General features: G+C 48.0%; 1 long non-coding RNA gene across 6 annotated transcripts; it reads right to left on the reverse strand.

The window, feature by feature from the left end:
- Nucleotides 1–27,912, reverse strand: LOC102159995. 6 transcript variants are annotated; one of them, XR_002343714.1, is made up of 6 exons: nt 26,821–27,912; nt 9,956–10,101; nt 6,972–7,007; nt 4,881–6,126; nt 176–2,256; nt 4–104 (listed from the first exon to the last, which is right to left on the reverse strand). It is a non-coding gene; the product is annotated as an uncharacterized LOC102159995 (long non-coding RNA). The 6 variants fall into 6 exon arrangements; XR_002343713.1 differs by having other exon boundaries at nt 1–2,256; nt 5,937–6,126; XR_002343711.1 differs by lacking the exon at nt 26,821–27,912 and adding an exon at nt 15,459–15,495 and having other exon boundaries at nt 1–2,256.

The following is a 27,912-nucleotide window of genomic DNA, read 5'->3' on the forward strand; positions in this document are numbered from 1 at the left end:
GAATCGAACCTGCGTCCTCATGGATACTCATCAGGTTCATTTCCACTGAGCCATGATGGGAACTCCTTTATCCTCACCTTCATAGCATCATTATGTGTTTTTACCTAAAAGAATAATTATCCTAGAGATAAGAAAACTGATAACATCATTCTACTAACAGCATATGTGTTTTTACCTAAAAGAATAATTATCCTAGAGATAAGAAAACTGATAACATCATTCTACTAACACCATTAGCCACTGGAGCACTACTTAATATATATTTCTACTTGCTAACATACTCCACATCCCTAACTAAATAAGCAAAATAAAAATAAAATGACAATTCAAACATACAAAGCAAATAACCTTCCTATCATTACTAATTGTAATGTCCACACTATTGCTACCTTTAATATCTGTTCTGTCAGTGCTGGACTAGGAATTTAGGATAGTGTAGACCAAGAGCTTTCAAAACCCTAAGCAAGTACACTTTACTTAATTCCTGAAAATAAGGTTTGCAAGACTATTCTACTTCAACTGAATGTAAATAAGACATTTTAATTAATCTAAATCCTTGAGAGATTGATGGGCTTCCACCCCAGGAAATTTTAGTTAACAGGTAAATACTCGAGTCAACTGGCTTCAATCTACTCTCGCTGTTGAGCGGAAAAAAAAAAAAAAAAAAAAAAGGCAGGCAAAACACCAGCAGAACTGAAGCCACTTCTTTGTATTTGCAATTCAATTTGTTGATTCACCACAGAGTTTGGCAGAAAGGTTCAGTCTCTTTAGATTTATAGTCTAATGCTAGCTCAGTTATTTCACCTGTGTTCACAAACCGCTGATTATTTTCAAGAAATCACAAAGATATCAGCACTTTATATTTACTCTTTGGTGCTTGAGCTGGAATAGGAGGCCACCATTTGAAGTCCTTTAATCCATGCTGAGCTATGCTAATCTGGAGCGCTGCTTGGAGATGTCCAAATCTGTGACGCAGCCATGACCGCCCCTCATTTGTAACAATTTTATTTATAGTTGTACCAGTTATGATTGGAGGGTTCAGAAACTGATTTGTCCCACCAGTAACTGGGGCACCTGATAGAGCATTTCCTGGAAGAAATGCTGTGAGCTTTTGACTGCTGCCCCCTTCCTTATTCCTCTTCATGTCATCAGTAGTAGAAGCTGCTTCTTGTACTGGCTGAAGTGTACAGCCACCTCTAGCCAGCAATCTGGCCCACGCAGGAGCCTCTGATGACCTAACAACTTTGTCCTTACATTTAGCAGCTGTTTCCTCAGGTCTTGGTGCTATTACTTGTATGACCACAATCTTTAATAGAAAACCAGCAGACATACCCCAATACCAAACACCATTATTTGTTTGAGCTGCCCCAATTATAGCCATAGAAGTATAATTATCACTCCAGCTTTATCATGCTGCTACCAGATAGAAATCTATACCCTACTTTCTCTGACCCTGCAGGAGGAGACCCAATCCTATATCAACACTTATTTTGATTCTTTGGTCACCCTGAAGTTTATATTCGTAGCCTACAGAGTTTGGAATCATTTCACATATCATTACATACCGCTTAGGACAAAAGGAGCCTTTCAGATTTATGGGAATATTATGAGTCATGTCCATTGGCTTTTTAGGATTCTTGCAGGCCCATCACATGTCAAACCCGTGAGCCTACTTTACATCAGCTACTGTAATTATTTCTGTCCCTACAGGAGTACAAGTATTTAGCTGATTAGCAACTCATTACAGAGGCACTATTACATGATTTCTCACTACAGTATGAGCTTCAGGCTTTCTTTTTCTATTTTGAGTAGGTAGTTTGACAGGAATCATCTTAGCCAATTCATCCGCGGCCACTGTCCTCCAAGATACACGCTCTGTAGCTGTGCACTTCCGTAATGCAACGTCAGCGGGAGCAGTCTTCACTAGGATAGCATTTCGAACACCGATTTCCACTATTCGCAGCTTATACATGTACCAAGCACGAAAATTCACTTCACAGGTATATCTGTAGTAATAAATATGACCTTCTTCCCACAGTACTTTCTTGACCTTTCAGGGACGTCACAACATTACTCCAACTGCATGAAATATTTCATCCGTAGGCTCATTCATTTCATTACCGGCAATAACTATAATAACCTTCCTCAATTGAGAAGCATTTGCATCCAAATGAGAAGTCTCAGTGGTGGAAACTACTATTAACCAAGAATGGTTACACCGCTGCCCCCACCATATTCTGCATCTGAAGATCCCACCTGTGTAACATTAAAAAAAACAAAAAACAAAACAAACAAACAAAAAAAAACAGGAGTTCCCGTCATGGCTCAGCGGAAATGAATCTGACTAGCATCCATGAGGACTCAGGTTCAATCCCTAGCCTTGCTCAGTGGGTTGAGGATTGGGCATTGCTGTGAGCTATAGTGTAGGTTGCAGATGTGGCTCCGATCTGGCATTGCTGTGGCTGTGGTGTAGGTCAGTGGCTGCAGCTCTGATTCAGCCCCTAGCCTGGGAACTTCCTTATGCTGTGGGTGCAGCCCTAAAAAGACAATAAAATAAAATAAAATAAAATAAAATAAAATAAAATAAAATAAAATAAGGAAGGAGGAAGCAAGTCCCTGTCAGCCAGTGTCAAGCCAACATCATAACCATTATGTCTTTCTCAATAAGGTAATAGTAAAAAATTATATAACTTTGTCAAAAAAATTATATAACTTTAAATCATAGGCAGAAATCCCCTGTACCACTAAGACATATCCATTTTCATCTAGGCTTTCAAGACACAGTATCACCTATTATGGAAGAACTTTAACATTTTCATGATCACACATTAAAACCTTTTTGGAGGAGTTCCCTGGTGGCCTAGTGGTTAAGGATTCAGTGTTGTTACCGCTGTGGCACGGTTTCAGTCCCTGGCCCGAGACCCTCTGCATGCCACAGGTGTAGCCAAAAAAAATTTTTTTTTTTGGATAAGTTCTCTAGTCCTCTATATTATTTCACTAATTTGACAACTAAACTGATTCGAGACATATGAGCCATTTATCAGCCATTATTCTAATTTTAATTGCCCTATCGTCATTATGAATCTTTTACAAGCTACATGCCATCAATAACTCTTCGCTAACTGTAAAAACTACAGGTTGCCACTGATACTGAAGCTACAAATACACAGATTATGAAGGTTTAAATCTTGGCTCTTCAATAATCCCCACATCAGATCTAAAACCAGGAGAATTATGACTCATAGTTGACAACCGAGCAGTATGGAGAGAGTCATGAAGTATTTCATTTGAAAATGTTTTATACTCGAGCTGTTCCTTCTTTAGGCCTAAAAACAGCTGCTATCCCAGGATGCCTAAATTAAAGACTCCTAATATTGGCAGGAGCAGCCTATGTTACGGACAATGATCAGTGGACGTTTTCCTACATTCAAGGCAGGACAGAAGAAGGGGCTGCTGTGAGATACGGGGCGAATCGAAGCCCACTGAAGACGCACTCTCTGAGCTCCAGAACAGGAATGGGGCCTCTGAAGTCCCAGGCCACCCACCACACCGTCCCAAGCGGGATCTTGGGGACATCCCATGGCGGTGATGAGGCAGCCCGAGCACTTGTCACAGCCCCGACACTGTGACCTCTGGGGGCCGTGTGCTCTTGGGACCCATAGCATCCTGAAGGGCCCTTGCTGCCACAGGAGCAGAGACCACCCAGAAAACAGCCCCATCCCCAACAGTCAGGAAGAGGGGAGGGGAGCAGGGGTGGAGAGGAATTACACTGGCATCCCAGATGCGCCAGCAAGGACAGCAATGACACAGAGGAGGCACAGCCCAAGACAGGACCGGGGGCCCCATGGGTGGCTGGCCAAGTCCTCGCTCCTCTGCATCCGGAACACACTGTCCCTTGTACACCCTCTTCCTAAAGGCAGGTTCTTCAGATGCAAACAGGCAGAGCTTCAGATGACGATGGTGAAGGGTTTGTAACATGTGGTGGTTTTTTGTTTGTTGGGTTTATTTTTTGGGCCACGTCTGTGGCATGGGAAAGTTCCCAAGCCAGGGCTTGAACCTCTGCTACAGCAGACCCAAGCACAGCAGTGACTTAACCCACTGCATCACAAAAAAACTCTGATGTGTGTTTTAGTTCACTAAAATTTTTTAAATGATGTCTTATTGAGATTTGAATTCAACTCCCCTTTATTACAAATGTGTGAGGGCCAAGCACTGTCCCCATGGTACTCTCACATGGCATATGGGGGGCCATTTTTAGGGGAGATAGTTTGTGCCACCTGAGCTTTGTCCAGGGGAACCCAGACAGTGGTGACCCCCATGGATCAGATGAGATGTGCTATGGTGTTAATACGATACCGTCAAGGGCTGTCACTCAGAACACAGAGCAGCAACCTGCTCCAAGGTGCCTGTCCTCACGTGAATATGATGAGATGAAGAGAAGGGACCACAGGTTAATCAGAGCAACACCTTCAATTCAGATGCTGGAAAGCTCAGAAGGAACAAGACACACTACAGGCAAGGAGCAAATGTGGGGTCTCCCCTGCACAGGAACCTGACCCACACAGATGGGGTGAGACTATACCTCCCCAGACCCTGCAGCTGGAGTCGCACATCCACGCCCCCCAGGTTGACCCCACCTCCCCAGACCCCGCACCTGGGGTCATGTGTCCCCTCGGTCACAACACCATGGCTGCCCTGGATGGGCCCCCAGCGTGGGAATGGTCCAGGTCCCTGGGACCTCCAGCGACGTAGAAATAAGTGCAGGGTCAACTCCTGTCCCCACAGTCCTCCCAGAGCAGTCAGGCCCCTCCCGTTTTCTCTTTGGTTTTGAGTGATTTTAATTGTTTCTAACATTTTCATGCTAAGGTGGAACACACTACCTTGCTTCTGGTGGGCTTGGCCCTCTCCTTTCTCGCTGAAGTGTTGAGAAAATTCATGGGACAGCGGGGCCGAGAGAGGAGAGGCAGGTCCCGACTCTGCTGAGTGGGGCTGGCTGCCTGGAAGGTGAGCACAGCGGCCAGCACACCTGCTGTCGATCAGCCTTAAGCTGGGATCCACATTCCCAGCAATCAATTCACCAGGTAAACCTGCTGCCCTCCTCGCCCTGTGTGTGCTGATGAATGGGAATGATCACCAGGTAGCTCACCTGAGGAGTCCTCACCAGCTCCAGGGAAGGGAACCTTTTGGGGGGAGGAACAACTCCCCCCATTCCTCCCAGCACCAACTCCTAGGAGGGCCATGTAACCAAACCCAGAGCAGAGGTGTTACCCAGACAAGCACCCCCGTCAGCTCTACACCAGACCTCTGAGCACTGACATCCAGATGCAGGCGGGGAGCTTACAGGCTGGGTCCCCCCAAAGCTCCAGAGCTAGAGCCACATTGGCTCTCTACCCAGTTCTCCATGTCCACCCTGAAACTCCCAAGACGGAGGCCAAGCTGAGTCTCTACCCAGGTCTCCATAGTCTGTGTACACAGCACAGGTCAGGTCTAAATGTCCTTGGCGTTAAAAAGATGGTCATGTTTACATTTCCCAGTATAGACAGAACTTGGTCACGTCTAAATATACTCAGTGTAGACAGGACACCTTCATGGTAAGTGTTCCAGTGTAGGCAGAACATATCTAGGTATAAATGTGCTCAGTGTAGACAGATCACTCTTGGGTCTAAATATCCAGTGTAGACAGAATCTAGGGAGGTCTAAATCTATTGTGTAGACAGAACTTGGTCAGATTTAAACTAGCTTACAGCTGCTCTCCTGGGAGGCACAGGTCACACATGAGGGGGCTCTCATCTCTGGACAGGGGACCAACCCTCCTGCTGGGAAGCACATTTCCTGGTGAATAAATTGCCATCGGGCTCCACACTTCAGCCACCTCAGGAAATTGAACACAATCTTTCTGTCACTAAACAATTCAACATGCAACACAAAACCATTACCAGTTTCTCTGGCCACGTGACAGTTAGGATCCAGGGCTAAGCCAGGAGCTTCTTGTGGTGCAGCCTAGTTTCTGGCAAGGACAGACGGAGGTGGCCTGATTCCTGCATCCCCCGGCAGGAGGTGGCTGTGCTGGAAGCCTGAGAAGGACAGTCCCTCATGGTCCAGGTGGTGAGAGCCAGTCGATCCAGCCTGAGGACAGATTCCAGGGGGAAGCCGAGAGCGCCATACTGATTCACTGCAGTGGGAAGGTGGGGAGGGGGCTGAGGGCTCCTTGGGCCCGGGGTCAGGAGACTTCGTGCACAGGGCTGACGCCCTGCGCTGTCTTAGAGGGGAGAACATGGGGGAGAGTTTGGGGGCCAGAAGCCATGCAGGTGCACAACCCATCAGCCGAGCCCATCACTCACCAGCCCATCTCTACACAGCGATGCACCTGCCCACCGTGCACCACATCCACCCTCACCCCCAAATGCATGGTGCCTGCTCTTTCAAAGGCACAGGGTCTTACATGGGGGAGACCCAGTGGGGACTGTCAGCGTTAGGAGAGGACGATCCTCAGTGACTAAACGTGGGGACCCTCCCAGGAAACAGGCCCTGGGCCCATCCATGTGGATGCCGTGGTGCCTGATGGGAACACAGGAGCTAAGTTCAGGGCCTGGAGGCCAGGCCAACAGGAGGGGCACGCCAACCCTGGCTGGGCTCTTTAGTCGTGATGCTGTAGCTTAAAGAGGACCTGGGGCAGAAGACTGAATATTACAGAGCCTAAGCTGGACCCGGAATGGAGTTTAAAGAAAGTGTGAAGTACGTTACTGAGACAGTAACAGTGATCAGAAGGCAGACTCTGTGTTAGGACATCCTACTCCATCCATTTAAATGCCCGAGACCCATGAGCTTTATATGGCGATGCAGGATCGTTTGTGCACTGGGGCCATGATACCCGGAAGGAGGCTCTGGGAACTCAGTCCTGGGTCACTGTCTCCTCCAAGCCTGCCCCACCTGGTCAACCTTCTCAGTTATTCTATGCCTGGTGATCTCACCTTGGTTGTTCTGGCACAGCTCAATTGTCACCATCACTGGAAGAGAAAGAAGAAACGTCAGAAGAAAAAAGCAGGGTTCAAACTGATGCCCCCTCCTTCTACAGAGATGATGCCACTGCCTGCAAAAGAGGATGGCAAGGCCATGGAATCCAGCCTTGTTGGCTGAGGTCTGGCATGCTAGGACCCCAGGTGTCTGATGCCCTGGGGAGCTTTCATGACGTGCCCTCAGAGCACCTGGTCAGACCAACAGGGCTTTCAGACACACGGATCCTGCCTGACTCTACACCCAGGTTCTGGAAGTGGCCTGGAAGCCTCCAGTTTTACTTTTTTTTTTCTTTTTTGGTTGCCCCACACATATGGAGTTCCCAGGCCAGGGATCAGATCCAAGCCACAGTTGTGACCTATGCTGCAGCTGCGGCAACACCAGGTCTTTTAACTCACTGTGCTGGCCACGGATAGAACCTGTGTCCTGGCTCTACAAAGATGCTGCTGAACCTGCTGTGCCACTGCAGGAACTCCCAGTTTTTCGCTTTTGGTAACTTTATTGAGACTGACTTTACCTACCACACAATTCACCCATTTTAAATAGAAAGCTCAGTGGTGTTTTATATATTCAGAGAGCTGTGCACCCATTAGCACAATCTACTTTAGAGCATTTCCATCATCTCCTGCAAACTCCCATCCTTTAGAGGTCACCCCCTCATTTTCCACAGCCCCAGCACCACCAATCCACTTCCTATCTTTATGGATTTGCCTGTTTTGGACATATCAAATAAATAAAATCAACAATTGTGCTTTTGTGTCTGGCTTTTCTTTGAGTGTCATGTTTTCAAGGTTCATCCATGTTGTACCTTATGTCAGTGCTTCACTCCTTTTTGTGGATGAATAATATTCCCCCCATGCCTTTAACTCGATAATTTATTGTGACTCCCTGCATGTACTGCATAGGGCTGATGAGCAATTCACCTTATGTCAATATTGGGGAGGAACCTCCACTTTCAACCAACACTCAGGAGTCTCGTGCCAAACTTAACACAGTGCATAGTCCCCTATGTGACCAGAGCCCAGGAGGAAGGGTGAGATGGGCCTGCACATCTACAGGACCAGTGCCCTGCAGTCTCCTGTGAAACCAGCTTGCTGATCAGTATCCTGTGAGAGCTGTCCCCAGGGCGCCATGTGGGGAACACAGAATGGTCAGAGACCATGCCATGCTTTCAGTTCAGGCCCACCCATGGCAACTGTCCCTTTGTAAAGTGCTGAGGCTCCAGGCGGGGATCCTTCCTGCCTCTTCCAGCTTCTGGGGGTTCCAGGCATCCCTGGACCTGGGGCTGCATCTCTTCTATCTCTGCCTCCGTCTTCACGTGGCTTCTCCTCTGTGTCTCCCCTCATCTTATAAGGACACAGTCACACAGGATTAGGGCCACCCTAAGGCTCTTGTCTTAACTACTTTCAGGACCAGGACCTACTTCCACATGAGATCACATCCTGAGCACTTGGGTCAGGATGTAGCTGTCTCTTTCCACGCAGTGGGGGTAGGTGGTGGGGATCACCATCCCCCTTCACTCTGAGATGACAGATCCCATAGGACAGATGTTTGTAAGACCAGAACATCAGAACACGAGACACCAGGCACATACCCAGGACCACTTGAGGTGACCAAGACTCTCCTCAGCCATACCTCACCCAGACCCTGTCCTTGGCCTGCACCTCGGCCTCATCCTTTCTGGGCCTGCCCGGCCCAGTATTAGCAAGAATCCTGCTGAGTCAGTGCAGAAGGGAGGGCACCAGAACACACCACCCCAGAGGGTGCTGCTTTGACATGTGGATTATTTTAGGTTAAAGGTCACCAAGAACCAGCAGATGCAGGGAAGGCTCTAGAACAGGGCACAAGCATTCCTCCTGCCAAGGAAATTCACACTTACAGAGGAGACGCCCATTGAGCAAACCCCACTGAAGACCTTTATTCACTGTGGTTTTCTGTCTACCTTCCTGTAACTTACCGCTCTCAAAAGAAGCCCAAACTCCTTCCCTTTGTACAAGCCACGGTGGGTGACAAACCGGAGTTCTATTTCCTCTTGGGATGATCATCGCAGAGGGTCCTTGTGAACTGTATGATGTCACGAATGCTTCTAAACTATTCTAATTGTGTCTTTCTCTTGTTTGATCTGTTCTGGCCAGTCCTTTTTTTTTTTTTTTTGTGTGTGTGTGTGTGTGTGTGTGTTTTAGGCACTTACCTGTGGCATATGGAAGTTCCCAAGGCAGGGGCTGAATTGGAGCTGCAGCTGCTGGCCTATACCACAGCCATAGCAATGCTGGGACCTACACCACAGCTCATGGCAACGCTGGATCATTAACCCAATGAGCAAGGCCAGGGGTCGAACTTGCATCCTCATGGATGTTAGGTTTGTTACTGCTCAGCCACAACAGGAACTCCTTGTCCTTGGCCAGTCTTAGGTACGGGGACCCAGCTGGAGAACCCAAGGTGGGCAGAGGAAAGGATATTATTTCCTCCTCTGCAGAGAGACCCTCCCTCAATATGTGGTCCCTCCAGATACCTGGTCACCCTGGATATTTGATTGGTTCCTCACCTACCACCTCCCCCAGGTGATGTTTGATTGCAAGGGTACTGGCAGGTGAGTTTACCCTGAATCCCCACTGACCCTGGATGTCTACTCTTAGTCAGTGTCCATCACTGCCCCCTCATTCTGCTTGTTGGCTGTAAATCCATTGCCCACGCTGAATTCAGGATGGGGCCAGGTTCTATTACAGAGGCTTCTTTTCCCCCATTGCAATAGCTCCTAAATAATATCTGGTTTTGCTGCTTTACTCACCATCTGGCTCTCATTCTTTCTGAGAGAGGACACAGCAGGAAAAGAAGAGGGCTGTCTACACTAAAGAGGCAGAAACCAGCCCTCTGACACCCTGAATTTAGAGCTCCAGTTTCCAGAACCCATGAGACCCATGAGAATAAATGAGTTAATCACCTGGTCTGTGGTGTTTGTTACCGCAGCCCCCGGAGACACAGATCCCATCCTCTATGGAGAAGTGCTGAAGAGCTGGGTTTGCACGTTAGAGCCACCGCCGATGAGCCATGCTTGCACCAGTTACCCCACCACTCTTGGCCTGGTTTCTAATGTATAAAACACAATTGGTAACAGTGCCCATCTCACAGGGTCATAGGGTGGATGCCATGAGCTAAAGCATGTGATGTGCTCAGAACTGGTGTCCATGGTATTGGCCATCACCCTGACATCCTGGCCCCTCTCCTCTGGGTGGAAGAGGTCCCTCTAGTCTGGAGGCAGCCCGTCCAGCAGTACCATCTCTAGCTGATAGAAACTCTTGGTATGTAGCTGAGGGGGTTCAGAATTTGCCATCCTCCATATGCCACTTTGGCATCAGGGTTACTTTGAGTCAAGGTGATTGAGAAGCAGCAAAAAAGAAACACCCGGAGTTCCTGCCATGGCTCAGTGGTTAACGAATCCGACTAGGAACCATGAGGTTGCGGGTTCGATCCCTGGCCTTGCTCAGTGGGTTAAGGATCCGGCGTTGCCGTGAGCTGTGGTGTATGTTGCAGACGCGGCTCGGATCCTGTGTTGCTATGGCTCTGGTGTAGGCCGGTGGCTACAGCTCTGTTTTGACCCCTAGCCTGGGAGCCTCCATATGCCTCGGGAACAGCCCTAGGAAAGGCAAAAAGCCAAAAAAAAAAAAAAAAAAAAAAAAAGAAAAAGAAAAGAAACACCCTGCTCTCCCCCATCTGCCTGATCCCTTTGTGAGGATGCCCCCTCCCCTGTCCTGTACCAGGAAGGGAAGAAAGACCCTTATCACCCAAGAAGGCACAACTTCAATCTGCCGCCTTCTTGAGCAACATGTCTTTATAAACTCTCCCATATACAGATGATATTCAAATATTTTTTTCCTCTTGTTAGTCTGTCTTTTCTCAGTTTAGGTTCCAGGCGCTGAACATAGAAGTGGAGAGGGTGCTAGAGCTGGCTGCTGTCCATTGTGAAAACCATAGTGGAATTCAGGAATGGGCGAACCACTGTTCAACACAGCTACTGCTAGAAGGTAACTGACAGGAGTTCCCATTGCCGCCCAGAAGGTTAAGAACCTGACTAGTATCCATAAGGATGTGAATTCAATCCCTGGCCTCGCTCAGTGGGTTAAGGATTGAGTGTTGCCGCAAGCTGTGGTATAGGTCACAGATGTGGTTTGATTTGGGGTTGCCATGGCTTTGGCGGAGGCTGACAGCTGCAGCTCTGATTCAGCCCTTAGCCTGGAAACTTCCCTATGCCACACGTGTAGCTCTAAAAAGACAAAAAATTTAAAAATTTTTAAAAAATGAAGTTAACTTACAACCTCGCACTGAATAAACTATATTAAGAATAAAAGCATCAAATTTTCGAAACTCACCACTATCACTACAAACCTCGCTGATTATTGTCCTGCGTCTACTACCATCTCTTCCCCTCCCCCTGTAGCGGGTGTGGTGGAAGCACCATCTGCAGTTCTTCCCCACCCCATGTTCAAGAATACCACACGGGAAATCTGAAACTGGCCACTGTGGGAATATCTACATCTCAGAAATGGCAAACGCCACAACCCGACCTTCATTGTTTTATTGATGGTCTAGTCTTAGAAAGTGATGGTGAAAGAGGAGCAGATGCACAGTGCGTGTCCGCGGTGCTGCACTGTAAAGACGGAGAGAACCCCCTTCTGCATCTGAAACCCAGGGTGCGACTCAGCAGAGGCTGCTGTTGTCACGGAGGAAGCAGTGAGGTTCTGCTCCATCGGGTTCACAGTCTTACTCCTTAATTATAGGAAAATACTAAGCAATGCCAGGAAACTCTCATGTGTTGACTACAGGGGCATGGGTGGTGGAGGAAAAGGAGCCAGGCAAATGTCCACAAAAGCATCCTGTGAGGTCCTGGGCTCTCTGGAATTTATACCAGAGTCCTGGCCATTAGTAATTTTTTTATTAACTGTGTGCTACACGTCCTGTATATTTGGCTAATAAACGTATGTGCCCATGTTTGCACCCTTGGGGGCCCTATTGACAATAGAGGATGGTGTGTTATCTATTATCACATGATATCAGCATCATCATCTTTGTTCCCTGTACCACTGTCCTTCACATCAGCTTATATCATAAACTGTGCACACATGCTAGCTCTTCTCTCCCTGGAGAGCAGGGTCCTGATCATTGGCCAGCATGTCCTTGCCCATGACCCTGTAGACACCTTCAGTGGAACCTGGACCCTGAAATGTCAGCTGGACTTGCACCCAAGGCCTGGATGTCCAGGGGTATGGATTTTCCAGATTTTCACCTCAATTCCATGACTTGCCAAACTGGGTGAACATGCCACTTTGCACACCGGTGTCAGCGAGGGCAGTAGGAAGAGCTCCTATGAGACAGAGGAGGAGGAACACGGGATGTCTAACCAATGGGTCTGTGATTACGGCCATGGTGAAGCCCGGTGCCCTCATGTGAGAACCAGACAAGGATGCTGTTGCTGCAGGATGCCTGCATCCAGGTGCCATCACCACTGGAGGGATGATCCCCCCAAGAGACCTCAGCCTTGCTCACACCCCAGTGAAGAAATGAACAAATGAAGGAAGGAGTTGGGGGTAACCTAAAAGGATGTCCACAGGGACCCCATTTGCTCTGCCAGAGTTGTTCCCAACAGGGAGCTCGCCCAGCACCGGCACTCTAGGCCCTCGACACATGCTCCTTGACCCCAAACACAATTTTGCTGAGTGAATGAACAAATGTCACCCCCAGGTACAATCACAAAAGCCCCTACCTTTTAAGGTCACCCTGTATTTTAGAAGCACACAGACATTTCTATATATAGAATCCAGGGTTCCTAGCAAAAAATCCAGCTGCAATGTGAACTTGACAGTGGAAAGATCACCCCCTTCCCTGTACCCACCTGGTACCTCCCCTAGACCCGTCCACTTGCTCGGCATCCTCAGGCGCACCACCTTATCACGTTGCTGTGACTGTTAGCAGCTGTTCCACACATAGGGGTGGGGTGCTAATTGTTCCATTACTAGCATATTGCTTTGCAATTTTAATCCTTGACCGAGTGAAGTAATTGCTGGGGCCTCATCTACCTTGAGACAAAATAGAAAACGTCCATCCGCAGTGCAGATAAATTTGCAAAGCAGACCAGGGAAGTGGGTGTCTACACCACCCACCAGAACTCACACTGGGCAGTGTAAGAGCAAATCCAAATTCAAAGCTGGGGCTTAATTCCTTGAGAATAAAGGAAAACTTGCCCCCTCCCTTTTCTTGGGGCATTTACCGTAGAAAAGGTGGGGATTCCTTCTCCATTGCTTTCAAGCATGCACACATCTTTTAAAGGCAGATAGGCCTCTGACACTTTCACAACTCAGGTTTCCTACAGGCCTGGGGGCGTCTCTGAAATGTGATGGAGAAGCAAACTCCTGTCTCCCAGCTCCTGGGAAGAAAGAACTGGCTCCAAACACAAATGTGCCTCCATCATGAAGAAATCAGATTGTCCATCTGGAAACACGGATGGAGCAGGTGAATTCCACTCATCTGAACAAAGAGGGTGACACTTCCTTCTCTGCAGCCTCTCAGTGGGTCCACCTCTGAGGCTGCCTATGATGTGTGTCTCTCTTTGGTTTTATGCTGGTTCCAAAGTGAACAGTGTTTTTTCTCCTAAGTTTGTGGCATGTCCCCTCCCTCCTATCACAGATCAGGGTCTGAATGTCCCCGCCTCCTGTCACAGCCCAGGGTCTGAGTGGCCCCTCCTCCTGTCACAGCCCATTGCCTTTTGACAAAATTGAAGGTGACCTGAAGGTCCAGAATCCTCTCAGTCTCTGTTCAAGAAATGGCTTCCGCCAGAGATTCTTCCCCACAAAGATTCTGCTGAGACTCGGGATCCCCCTTTCCTGACCAGGAAGCAGACCCAGCCCCCTATGGGCTCATCAGCCAGGAGCTGCCCTGCTGTTTCCCAGGATCAGTCAGAACGGGGGCTGGTTACCCACGCGATCCCCTCCTCCATGGCCCAAATGGCAGCCACGGCCCTCTCCTTGGGCAGAAGCCCTGCTCTGGGCAGCAGCCCTGCTCAGGGCAGCTCCAGAGTCAGGCCTCTGATCCCTGGGCCACTTTTCATGCCAACCCCATGCCCAGGCCTTTATGCATCTATTGACCCCTCTCCACAGAGAAACCTCCTTTGCCCCAACTCTTCAGATGCTTGCAGACCTTGTCAGGCATTATTTCTATTGTCATAGATCCCCCCTCCACAGCAATAAGAAATATGCCCCCTCTACAGTGACAGTTCATCCTCTACTGTAATAGTCCCCCTCTATTGCCATAGTTCCCCCTCTGTACTAACTTCAGTGTCATAGTCCTCACTCTACAGTAATGATGCTCCTCCATCAGCACAGTCCCCCTCTCCAGTAACAGTACTCCTTTGTTGCGCATCAGGAGAGAATGTTACAAAATGCAATAGGGGTGCTGTTACTGTCGTGGCACAATGGGATTGGCAGTGTCTCTGCAGAGGCAGTTTGCAGGTTCAATCCCTCACCCCCACATGCCCCCAGGCAGCAAAAAAAAAAAAAAAAAAAAAAAAAAAAAAAAAAGGAAAGGGAGGAAAGACGGAAGACAGACCGGAAACCAAAACACAAGAGGTGCAAGATGAATTAAGCCTCCAGTCCCGCTGACCCACCTGGATGGCAAGAGACATCTGAGATGCCCAGGAAGGCTCCTTCTGTGCCCACGTGCTTCTACAGGTGGGGACTGTCACAGAGCAGACCCTCGGGAAATAGCTCTCAGGTGAAGGGCGGATGGACGGCACACACCTGGTAAACCCACCGGCGCTCCCATCCTCCTCCTCACCTAGGCCCCCCAGCACCCACCAGAACCGCCCCCCACCCCAATGCTCAGCGGGCTCCTCAAAGGCTCCTCAAGTGCTCATCAGGCCTCCCGAATGCTCAGTGGGCCCCCCAAATGCTCAGTGGGCTCCCCAAACACTCACCAGACCCCAACCACTCAGCAGTTTCCCCAAAAGCTCTCCGGACCTTTCGAACGCTCACCGGGCTCCCCAAACGCTCAGCGGGCCCCTTCACTGCTCACCAGGTGCCCTAAATACTCACTCACACCGACCTGTCCCAATGGCTCTGTCCCGGGAGCGGCAGAACAGGACAGGAGACCTCAACCAAGTTTTTCCTAGACTCCGACCTGACCTACCCACCCAGTTAGTGGCAGGGGAGACGGTGGGCTTGTCACAGCCCCCGTGACCGCAGCCCAGGGGCTCCTCCGGGCTTAGCGGCTCTTTTCCCCGGAGCTCCATTCTCTGCGTTGCGAGCAAACGAGCGCGAGCTCCGGCCTCTTTTGCAGCCCTCTGGCCCCTAAGTCCCAGGAAGGAAAGGAGGATCCGGGGCCCGAGGCGACCGCGGACCACCCTCTACCCTCGCCCCACCCAGAGCCTCTGAATTGGACAATCCTGGGGCACTCACCGCAGCTCCGAGTCCGCAGAGTTTCAGGCTGCAGCCCCGCCTCCTCTGGGCTGTGATTGGATGCAAAACACCCACTCCTCGGGGAGGGTGGGAGGAGCTACAGCCCAGAGTTGACCCGCCCCATCCCGAGCACTGGCAACAGCCCAGACTCCAGACAGGACACCACTGTGGTGACAGCGCTGCCCAGCTCGGGGAGGGCGGGGGGTCTTCGGGTCCTCATGGTAGACAATGTGCAGGAACCAAACCGTCACAGGGCCTCCAGTGGTCAGATAATGGGATACGAAGATGTTCTGAGTGTGACCTTGGGGTAAATGGCCAGAGGATGGGGTCTTGAAGATGTCCTGTGTGTGACCACAGGGCCTGGTGGTCAGTGGACGGGATGTGAGGATGACTTGAGCTCTGGCCACTGTCCATTACTGCAATCACAGGACCCCAGGGCTGGAGCCAACAAGGCTCTGACCCCAGGGGTCTGTCGCATCAACCCAGCAGCACCCTGGCTGTGATCTCTGAGCATGTTGGTCAGCAGATGATCCAGTCCTCCACTGAAGAGCCCAGCGCTTCACCTTGAGTGACTCTAGCCCCAGCAGTCACCAGGGTGTGTGTGGCCTCAATGGGTGGAAATGGAACCTGAGGGCATAGGCACACCTGACCTGCCCCTGATGCTGGCCCCAAAGTGACTACAGCCCAAGAGGGTCGGTCTCTCCACATCTCCTTGTTCCCATCTGCTCCTCTTGATCAGTGGTCCACTCAGGGAGGCGCCTTGTCCACTTGCGTCTCCCCCCGACCCTTACTAGCTGGAAGTCAACAGAACAGAGTGGACAAATGTTGGGGCAGCTCAGAGGGCTAATTGGCATGAATTCTCCAAGTGGCTTCTCTGCGCTTCCATTTGGAACCCTTGGCCTTCAGTCATCGCATCACGTTATCATAGTTCCCCCATTGTAATATTCCCCCTCTACAGTAATAGTCCCCCACCCCAGCGACAATAGCGTCCTCCTTTATTGTAAGAGTCCCCCTTCCTCAGTGATATCCCCTACATTGTCATAGCCCCCATTTTTTGTCATATGCCCCCTCTATCACATTAGTCACCTCTCTACAGTAATATTGCCCCTTGTACAGATATAGTCCCTCCTCTGCTGTAATAGTCCCACCATTACTATACTCTTATCCCCTTGTAATAGTCCCCCTTCCTCCCCACAATAATTCTTTTGCAGTAAAATTCTCCTTTTTAACCTGGATTTGATTTTATTTCACAGGCCTCAAAGGACTGCAAGGGTGACATACAGTAAAACACTTAACTGAAGAGCCCAGGCGTGGGTGTTACAGAGGCACCTGTGGATGTGTTTCACACATCACATAGGGCACCTGTGAGTGTGCCTGTGTCACCATCATGGGGACACGTGTGTGTGTCACCACTGTGGGGACACCTGTGTGTATGTGTCTGCGTCCCCATCTCAGAGACCTCTCCCCAAACACAAGACACATGACACTGAGTTCCTGTCTATTCCTATCCCATGTCCTCAGGCCTCTCCCCATAATTTAGGTCACCTGGCCGCTGAGTGTCCCGGTCCCTCTGTCCTGCACCCCCAGGCCTCTGTTTCATCAGAGTCTGGGACACTTTCTAACAAGTTTCTCATTCTCCCATTTGCTCCCACCTGAGAAAGTCATGGGTTTGTCCATGGTGGGAGGAAAGCTGTCCCATCCCCATGGACACTAATCCTGGGCTTGCCAGGTACTCGCCTCCTCCCAGGTGTATGGGTGTGGGTCACCTGTCCTCTCCCTTGACTGTAGACCTCAGCTCTCTGGTTTCCAAGTACAGATTCAGGTGTGCTGAGCACTGGTGCAAACCCAGAAACACCCAGGTGATCCCCACTCCCTAGGCGCAGCTCCAACCTAGAGTCTTGGGACAGCAAGGAGGAAAGCCAGGTTGCCTGCACAACCTGCTGCCTTCCCCACAAGGCTTTCCTCGGCTGGATCCACCCCACCCTTGGCCTTTTCAATTAACATGGGGCTCAGGTGGGCACAAGAGAGAATGACACAAAACACAGGGGGTGCAAGATGAGTCAAGTCTCCAGTCCGGCTGGACTCACCTGTATGGCCCGGGGAGACATCTGACCACCACCTGTGACCACACAGTAAGGCTCCTTCCACCCCCAGGGGCACCTGCAGGTGGGGACTGGCACAGAGCCGACACTGGTAAAATGGCTCTCAGGTGAAGGACGGATGGCACACCCATGGCAAACCCACCCGATGTTCCCATCCTCCTCCTGTCCTTGGCCCCGAAGACTCACCAGGCACCCCACTGCTCAGCGGGCTCCTCAAAGCCTTGCCAGCCCCCCACCCCACCGAGGGATTCTTCACCTTGAGGTTTTAAAAAAGCAAAAAATGGGATAAGACCTATGTATGTTTTTAGCATATATTAATTTAAAAATTCATACTATGACAAAACCATCCAGAGGACTTCTGGTCTGCCTTCCAGTTACTCTCTGCTAGGGCATCTACAGGCCGCGTGGTTTGGTGTGTCTAGACTCTTCTACATTCTGCTGCTCTTCCTCTAAGTCTCCTGTTAGTCCTGTTCCATACCTGGGAGAATTTTCTTGTTTCCCAGCCTTGTTCCCCAGTTCCGTGAGTATGAGGGTTCAGCCTCATCCCTGTACCGCTAAGGAGGGTTGTGTCCATTAATTTCCTGTCCATTAACCTCCTAGATTCACTTTGCCCCCCGTTTCTCCCCATCTGCCTTCTGTCTTCGGTTCTGCTGCGCTGAGGGGATGGGGAAAGTCGTTCTCCACTCTTTTCGGCAGGAAGAGTAACTTTCTCACTGAGGTCAGATTTGAACATGGATTTCTCCTTTAGGTAGCGAGAAGGAGGCCCTGCTTCCCATGTAGTGATATTAATCTGTGCCCTGCCTCTGCTGTGGCTGCTGCTGGGCTCAGGACAACCCCCATTAACCATTTCCTGCCCAACCAGCATCATAGAGGCTACAGAGGCACCGTGTGATCTATAAAGTGCTCTCTATTTGATGACTATGTTTTGTGGGCTGTCACTTGTGTGTGGAGCTCCCTGTGCTGTGTGGGGAGGGGGACAGTTAGAACAGCAGTGCCTTTGCTGAGGAGCATATTTTATACATCTTTCTCACTCCCATCTCCACAGGCAGAATTATGTTATTTCATCTCAAACTGACAGGACTAGGAAGACATTCTCTAATGGGTAAGGCTTCTCTCCTTCCCTTGGACTGGATTTCATGTCATTCCTATTGAAAGTATAGTAAGCAACCAATACAGGGGCATTTTAAGCACACCTGTGATCTCACTGAGATCACAGTCTAGAGCTGGGAATCCTTGGATTTGTACTGCCAACATCTCCCCGATTGCAACTTCAGAGTCATCCCTTTCTCAACATAGTCCTAAATCGTAACAGTTGGGAGCTGGAAGTGACTTTACTGTTCATACCATTCAATGCACCTATTTCTGCACCTAAGGGAACTGAGACATGGAGATGGGCTGAGTGACTTGGCAGGTGGCTAGTGAGGGGCAGTGTCAAAGGTGAGAACCTGGATCTTTGGGAACCTCAGTCTATTGCTCTTTCCAGTGGCCACCATGGCAGTGGTTATTTAAAGCCAATTACGGCTTTACTGTCTTGATGTGTGTGAGTTGTGTTTCACAGATGTGAAGCTCAGAGAAGATTAATGGTAAATGTTTAACCGTGGACTCTATGGAAAATACAATATGTCCATTTACATATGTACACACGTTTGTTATATATTTTGCTGATACAAAGGATGTGTAGCACACAACTTACAAATAATATACAACACCCTTTTGTTATAAATTCCTTACAGCCAGTTGTTTCTTACAGGATGCTTTTGTTGATTTGGCAGAATTCTTGTCCCTGTACCTGGTAGCGATTGCTGAAGGAGTGTTCAGTGAGATTTTCTTGTATGATAACAAATAGGACAAAAGCAAAACCACAAAGACACAGGTTGGAACTGCGCTTATTCACCAAAGATTGGAACGACTATTTTTCTTAATTAGGTAGTAGTCTTCAAATAAAGGACAATGTTCCCTCGAATTTTTGTGCTATTTGCAACGTAACAGCCATAGATAGGACACAATTTTAAGTTTAATCTTCACTGTTAATAATTTTCCATCTTTTTTTTTTTTTTTTTTTTTTTTTTTTTTTTTTTTTTTTTTTGTCTTTTTGCCTTTCCTAGGGCTGCTCCTGAGGCATGTGGAAGTTCCAAGGCTAGGGATCTAATCAGAGCTGTAGATGCCAGCCTACACCAGAGCCACAGCAATGCGGGATCCAAGCCGCGTCTGCAACCTACACCACAGCTCATGGCAACGCTGGATCCTTAACCCACTGAGCAAGGGCAGGGATCGAATCCGCAACCTCATGGTTCCTAGTTGGATTCATTAACCACTGCACCACGACGGGAACTCCTCCATTACCTTCTTATGTCTAGACAATCAGCAAAACAAAAAATCAAGCCCTGGTGTCTAGCATGTGCTGATTTCCGTGGTATAAATATTTTCACCATGATCAATTTACTGATAGGGCGATGTCATTGAACTCAGAGTTGGCAAGGCATGTGCAGTGGCTCCTCATTATATGGTATTTCCACTCTTTGGATAAAGAGATGCGAATAACCCCAAGATCATAGATAATATTTAATGTGGTAAAATAACTGAGGAGTGATAAGTTTTGAGCATTAATTATTTTGTTTTAACATTATGCATATAACTATAAAGTGTATAGCTTAATTATTAATAATGTCTATATGTAACAATGGTTCATAAAATTCCTGAAAAGTGAGAATGAGCTCTTGTGAGCAGATAGAAGCAGCCTCCAGGGAACCACTACAGACAGAATATAGAAGGGAAGGTGCTTTGCTCCTCCTCAGGGTCTGCCCCAGGCTGAGGCCACCCAGACTCCGGCTATCTGTGTTCGAAGGCCTGGACAGATTGCATGCTGAAGGATAGAGGGCAGATTTCAGAACATGGATCAGATCCCATGTAGCAGGTAACTAAAGGTGGGGCTGATTTTTTTTTTTTTTAAGGCATCTTTCCAAAAACTCCAGAAAGTAAAGTTTTAAATATTAGAGAGTGAAGGAAATTGAAAGGAAAAGGGGGAACAGAGAAAGAGAAATAAGGAGAAAAAGAGGCTATTTAAACCTCCTTTCTTAAGAAAGTAATGAGCTGATGCAGAATCCCAGGCTTTCGGAAGCTCCCAGGGCTCTCCCACGTGTGGGGCTGGGCACTCCCTCCGTGAGGACTTGACCTCTCCTTGCTTTGGAAGGAGAGGATGAGATTACCAGAGCTTTGGATCCATTTTTGGATCAAATGAAAACGTCAAGCTGATCCTTCGCGTGTTCCTCTCCTCTTACAGATGCTGGCCTCACTGTGGGGGTGGGGCTTCGGAGCTCTAAAGGTCCCCGCGGATCCTAGGACTGGACGGAAAGTCACATGCTGCTCACAAGGCCCGCGGGGCCCCTCCTGACTTCTGTCAGCAGCACCCTCTCTGCACCTGGTCACCTCATCTTTTCAGACAACTTCAGTGTCACCGCCTCCAAGAAGCCCTCAGGGATGAAGCCCGCAGCCATCACTCACTCTCTCCTCTTTCCCCCACCGCATTTGTTGTCCTTTGCTAGAGCTTTTGTTCACTCAGCTATGTTCCAAGCAGGACTGTGGGCTCTTTGAAGGAAAAGATCTACTATGTGCCTGGTGCATATAGATCTCCATAAATCTTGGATCCCACCTCACCTTGTTTAGGGAGTTACTTGATCTGTGCATAAGAATCACCTGAAGAATGGACTAAAGTGCAGACTATCAGACCTCAGAGCAGTAATATCAAAATCTGGGTTTTTAATAAGACCATGTGACTCAGATGTACCTATGTTCACAAGCCACATTTTAAGAAATACAGATTTATTCAGTCTTTTCATTTTATAGGTAGGGAAACAGGAGCTAGAGTTTAAATGATCTACTTCAGGACCCATAGCTACAGAGTGTAATGGTGCTTTGAAATAGAACTGTCTGAAATTCTTATTAAGTGAATCACACAACCACACAGTTGATTACTATGATGAATATTTATTAAAAATACCTTGATCTAAAATCATTGCACACTACATCTTAAAACACTGATGGACTCTCCAGACTTAGATGCCTCCACTAGAAGCATGTGCCAACAGATAATCAAAAGGCACCCCTTTCCTATTACTTTACTGTCTCCTGAGAATTTGAAGTGTTTTCTTGCTGACATGGGAACAAGTCCCCCAATGACTTCTGCCTCTAAATTTGCCACAGTGTTTGTCACTAGAGGCCATCTGCCAGAAGCTCTATTTCCAGCAGTGTGTCTTCTGCCCACTTCTGATGCTCATGGTTTGCCCCAGCAGACACAGGGTCCCAAGCAGATCCAGCTTTCCGGTGTCCGGTTCTGGCCTATTTTTACGATCAAACCCTTGTTTCGTCTGTCGGTTGGTGAGTGCCATGTGTGCTGGTTACTGCCTTGGGCAGCAGGTGCCACCTACAGGGCCCTGTGACCGCTGCTGTGACTTGGCAGGAGCTGGGCAGCCCAGGCCTGAGGAAGCTCTGAAGTCACCCACTGAGGGTTACACCAGCCCCTAAGCAGCCCTGGCACCGAGGGTTCAGAGGAAGGGGTTGTCAGGGGAACCCGAGAAGGACAGAAGAAAGATCGCTCTGGTCCTAGCATTCAGCTTCCTTTCTTGGTGTGATTCCGAAGGGAAATGGACAGGCGCTCTGTTTCTTGACCACAAGGTGGCAGCAGTGGGCTGGCCAGGTGCCCGCTCCGTGAGCAGCTCTGCGAGGAACGCCCAGCACTCAGAGAAGGTGTTTGTTGTTGGCTGCGCTTTAAAATTCCTTTCACTTTTGTAGGGGCACAAAGGTTAAGTTACCAAAAGCCCCTCCCTCGATCTTTCCAGTAGACTAACCACATCCTCTCTCTGCCTTCGGGTGAATAAAGCGGCCCTTGGGGACTGATTGACCAACCCGCAGCTTGAAGAGATCGAGGCAGGTGGGATCGCAGGGGAATACGCCCAGAAAACAATGAGGTACAGAATGTGGAGACTGAAGAGCCCGGACAGCTATTTTTAGAACATCTGGACAGGAGTTCTGACTCGTTTGCTTACTAGATGTGAATTCTGGGTCTGGGTTTGCTTCCCCATCTGTAAAACGCCACATTCCCCATTTTTCACATGGCAATAGTTACGGGGTCATTCTGTGGCTCAAAGGTGACAAATTGATTTGCAAATCGAAAGGTCCCAGGTACCCAGGGGTACGGTTGTTGGGGTTCAACTTTCCACTGCAGCTGTGTCACAGAGCTTCCTTCAGACTGAGGAGGAGAAGGAACCTCTCCTAGTGGATCACTGGAGTCTCCTGCATGAGCTGCCTGCCGTAAACTCTGGATCTGGCCTGACAGAGTCATCTTCCAACGAGATTCTTCCCGGATGCCTTTCCATGGCATGTTTCCAAGCAGAAAGCTGGCAGTGACTGCTCCCTCTTCCTCCTCTGAGCCTGCTTTTCCATATTGGAAGAGGATGAAATTCACACTTCAGAATGTAAGTTTTTCCTGCAGAACGCTATCCCCAATGGTGGAGTGATGGAGAAAAATATTAGATGAAGTCAGGGGATAACTGAGTAACATACTGATTTATAAACTCATGGAAAGAAATGAAGGCTTTTTTTTTTTTTTCCACTGCTGGGGTTATTTATGATGTCCTCGCTGGCCAGATCCAAGGGTTGAAGAGGCTTTGGTTCCTGAGCAATAGAAATGGCAGGAACCAATTTTCTTCATGGCTCCTCTTTCAAAAACACAGAACTCAGTTGATGTTGAAATATATCTCAGTCTTAAGACTCCCTGCTCATCACCTTATTGGGGTGAATAGGGACTGAGACCAAGACCCCATCATCTTGGGATGATGGCAAAAAGGAGATGAGACTGTTGTCACCAGTCATTGCTCTGTGGGGCTTTTCCTGTGGCCCATCCCTCAGTGGAAATGAACTACTCTGGAAATATCCCATGAAAAACTCTGATGGGATTTTGATCATAATTTTACGAAGTTATATATTAATTTGTAGGAAAGTGGCATTTTTATAACATTTTCTTTCCATAAACATGGTACATCTTTCCTTTTATTCCATTTCTCCTTTATGTCTTCCAATATAAAATTTTGCTTCTTCTTTTTTTTTTTTTGGCTTTTTAGGGCCACACCCAAAGCATATGGACATTCCCTGGCTAGGGGTCAAATCAGAGCTGCAGCTGCTGGCCTACACCACAGCTCACAGCAATGCTGGATCCTTAACCCACTGAGCAAGGCCAGGATCAAACCCACATCCTCATGGATACTAGTTGGGTTCATTAATGGCCAAGTCACTGACGGGAACTCCAAAATTTTGTTTCTTCATAAAGATCTTGTACATATCTTATGTTAGATTTATTCCTACACAAATAATAGCTTTTATTGCTATTGCAAAATTATCTTTAAAAAAAAAAAATCTACATTTTCTGGAGTTCCTGTTGTGGCTCAGTGGTTAATGAACCCAACCAGCATCCATGAGGATGAGAGTTTGATCCCTGGCCTTGCTCCGTGGGTTAAGGATCTGGCATTGCCCTGAGCTGTAGTGTAGGTCACAGATGCAGCTCGGATTCTGTGTTGCTGTGGCTCTGGTGTAGGCCAGCGGCTACAGCTCTGATTGGACCCCTAGCCTGGGAACCTCCACATGCTGCGGATACGGCCCTAAAAAGACAAAAAAAATTTTTTAAAATTTAAAAAAATTTAAAAATCTACATTTTCTAATTATTTGTATGTGTGTTAATAATAGTTGACCAAAGCCTTAGCGGTTCTATTAGTTTGCCTATTGTTATGCATTTTCAGTGTAAACAAGCACATTGAATAACCCTAGTTTTTGTTTTTCCTTTTTAATCCTAATACATTTTATTTTCTTTTTGTTTTCTTCAGTGCTTATTAGCATTCTGACATCTTACCATTCTTCTTGACTTGAAGAGAAATATTTTTTCCATAAGTGGTTTATTTTGGAACAATTTTAGATTTGTAAGAAAGGTGCACAGATAGTACACCAAGTTCTCATGTACCCCTCACCCAGTTTCTCCCACTGTTACCATCTTAGGTAAGTAACCACGGTACCCATGGCAAAGCCAAGAAACCAGCACGTTGATGTTAACTGAATTTCAGACTTGATTCAGATTTCATGAGTTCTTCCATTCGTGTCCTCTTTCTATCCCAGGATCCAAGGCAGGAAACCACATTGTGTTTGGTCCTTGTGTCCTTAGTTGGTTATGTGTTTTGTAGTTTGCTTCTCCACTTGTTTTCTTGTGATGCATCCTGTGGCTTTTTTTTTTTTTTTTTTTTTGGCTGCCCCATGGCATTTGGAATTCCCAGGCCAGGGATCAGATAGGAGCTATAATTGAGACCAACACCACAGCTGTGGCAATGCTGAATTCTTTAACCCACTGTACTTGGCTAGGGATCGAACCTGCGTTCTGGCACTGTGGAGACACTGCCGATCCTGTTGCACCATAGCAGGAACATCTCCTGTGGCTTTTACATTGAGTGATTTGTCTAAGGCCAAAGGATAAGTTTTTCTGAAAATGCCTTACTTTTTTCTGATGACAAAAAACACAAACTAAAAAAACGCCATGAAAATTAAGTAAATAAAAGTAATTTAAAATCCCATCACCCAGAGAAAAGCACCATTTACATACTGGTGTGTATCTCCCAGACTTATTTCTATCAAAGAGTAAGTTTATTTATTTATTTACTTAGCTTTTTAGGCCACACCTGTGACATGTGGAGGTTCCCAGGCTAGGGGTCCAATTGGAGCTACAGCTGCCGGCTTTCACCACAGACACAGCAACACAGGATCCGAGCTGCATCTGCCACCTACACCAGAGCTCTCGGCAACGCCAGATCCTTAACCCACTGAGTAAGGCCAGGGATCGAACCCACAACCTCATGGTTCCTAGTTGGATTCGTTTCTGCTGTGCCACTATGGGAACTCCAAAGAGCAAGCTTAGAAGATGAACCCAGACCAGAATTGAGGTCTCTTGGTGCCTTTTAAGAATATATGTTTTTATTTATTATGATATATTTCAAATACACAAGTATAGAAAATTGTACAAAAATCCATGAACCCAAGGCCCTCATGTAACAAAAGTTCGATCTGAAATGTCAGATCCCTTTTGTTTTAATAAACACTTTGTTGCAGATTTGTTGACCTGTTCTTCCACCCCATCCCTTTCCTCCCTCCTGGAGATGACCACTTTCCTGAAGTTGGGCATGTCTTTCCCATACATATCTTATTTTTCCATGTACATTTGCAAACTTAATATAAGTTATCATTTTTGTGGTTTTTAAGATTTGTACAAATTATATCAATGGTTCCTACTTTCATTTTTTTTTTTTTTTGTATCCACCATTGTATTTCTGGCATTTATCACATCAACACATCTATACCATTTTAGTTCCTGTATGGTGTCCCATTGAATGACTATACCAGAGTTCTTCTAGCCTTATTGATCAGCTTTTATGTTGTTCCAATATTTTGCTACTTCAAACAACGTTACTGTTAATATATTTGGCCTCATCTCCTGTGACCACCTGTAAGAATTCCTAGAAGTGGAATTTTGACATCGTAGTAGAGAAGTCAAAATTCAGCTTTATTAGATATTGCCACACTGCTCTCTAAGATGTAGATTCAGGTACCAGCCATCCAGATCCACACATTCTCCTTGGATTTGGGCTGGAGTTGGAGCGGCTCTGATTATGACTTGTGCTGTTCTGCCTGTCTTAGAGCCAGGTGGCTGCTGCCACGTCCACCATTGCCATGGACCCAGGGCCTGCTCACAGGCATAAAGCAACAATGCTTGCAGTACATTCTCTGTGAAGACAGCTGCACTGATCCCTCCCACAGCTGGATGCGGGCCCATTGCAGGGTGCCTGTCCCATCTCTCCCATCAAGAGGCCTATTTCCCTTTCCTTGAATCTGGGCCAGCCTTGCAACTCTTTGACTAATGAAATATGGAGGAAGGAACTTAGGTGATGTCTGAGCCTCAGCCTCAAGAGACCTTGCAGCCTCTTGTCTCCCCTTTTGAGAACACAATCCTGACACATCAGGAAGAACAGGCTGGCTTGCTTGAAGGTGAACCAGAGAGAGGCCCTGTCATCAGCAAGCAGCGACAGCCCGATGTGTGAGTGTAGCCATCTTGGACCATTCAGCCCCAGGTGAGACCCAGGTAGACCACCAGATGCCTGCAGTGATGGAAAAACCCCTGCCAAGATCATCAGAAGAACCATGCCATGGAACCCAGCCTATAGTAAGTGGCTTACCTGTAGAGTGGTGAACCAATGAAATGGTTGCTCTTTGAAGTCGTCAAGTTTGAGGGTGGTGTGGGTTCCACAGCAGCTGTTCCGGTGCCTCTCTTCACACACCAGGCTGCACTGCTCCTGCCTCTCCCCTTCTGAGATGTGGGATTTCATGAGAAGTTTGCAGATATGTACACAACCTGGAAATGGCAGCTGGCAAACCAGGGCCAGTGGAAGATGGGAGCTGGAGGGTAAATCCTTCTCCCCTCTTTCCCGGGGAGGGACAGTCTGAGGCTGGTAGTGTCACGTGGTCTCTGCAGCTGGGCTGCAGGGTGGAGCAATCAGTCTCTCATGGAGCTGGGACCAGCTTGGTAACGCACCTCCTTTTATCAGCCCTCTCTCTTCCCTCTGCTCCCTGGAATTCTGTTGCTTAATAAAGTTGTAGCACATAACCTTCTGCTCAGCCTCTATTTTCTAGGGATTCTCGGCAGAGACCGTTCCAAGTATGAGACCTAGAGAGCAGATCCTCAGGATGGGAGCTGAATTGCCCACCAGTTGGTCCGAAGGCACAGGGTCCCTGTTGCCCGTGGTAAGCAGACTGGGAACAATCCTGATGCGCTGGGGCAGCGCTAACACTTTCACCAGCGTAAATGCGCTGTGCTGGAGGTGGGAGTTGAGGCCCTGGGATGTGTCGGGTAGCTTTCAAACTGCTGCACATTAAAATCACGTGGGGACCTTTCTGATAACCCCGTGTTTGGGTCCCATCCCACACCAATTAACTCAAATTGTCTAGAGTAGAAGCCGGGTGCCAATGTTTTAGGGTTTTTTGGTTTTTGCTTTTTTTTTTTGCTTTTTAGGGCCACACGCACAGCATCGCTGGATCCAAGCCATGTCTATGACCTACACCATAGTTCACAGCAACGCCGGATCCTTAACCCACTAGGCAAGGCCAGGGATCAAACCAGCATCCTCATGGGTATTAGTTGGGTTCATTTCAGCTGAGCCACAGCAAGAACTCCTTAGGTGCCAATAGTTTTTAAAGTTTACCAGGAGATTCTTTTTTTTTTTTTTTCTTTTTTTTTTTTAAGGCTGCTCCTGTGGCATATGGAAATTCCC

This window comes from Sus scrofa, chromosome 1 (genome assembly GCF_000003025.6).
Source record: "Sus scrofa isolate TJ Tabasco breed Duroc chromosome 1, Sscrofa11.1, whole genome shotgun sequence".
Lineage (NCBI taxonomy): Eukaryota > Metazoa > Chordata > Mammalia > Artiodactyla > Suidae > Sus > Sus scrofa.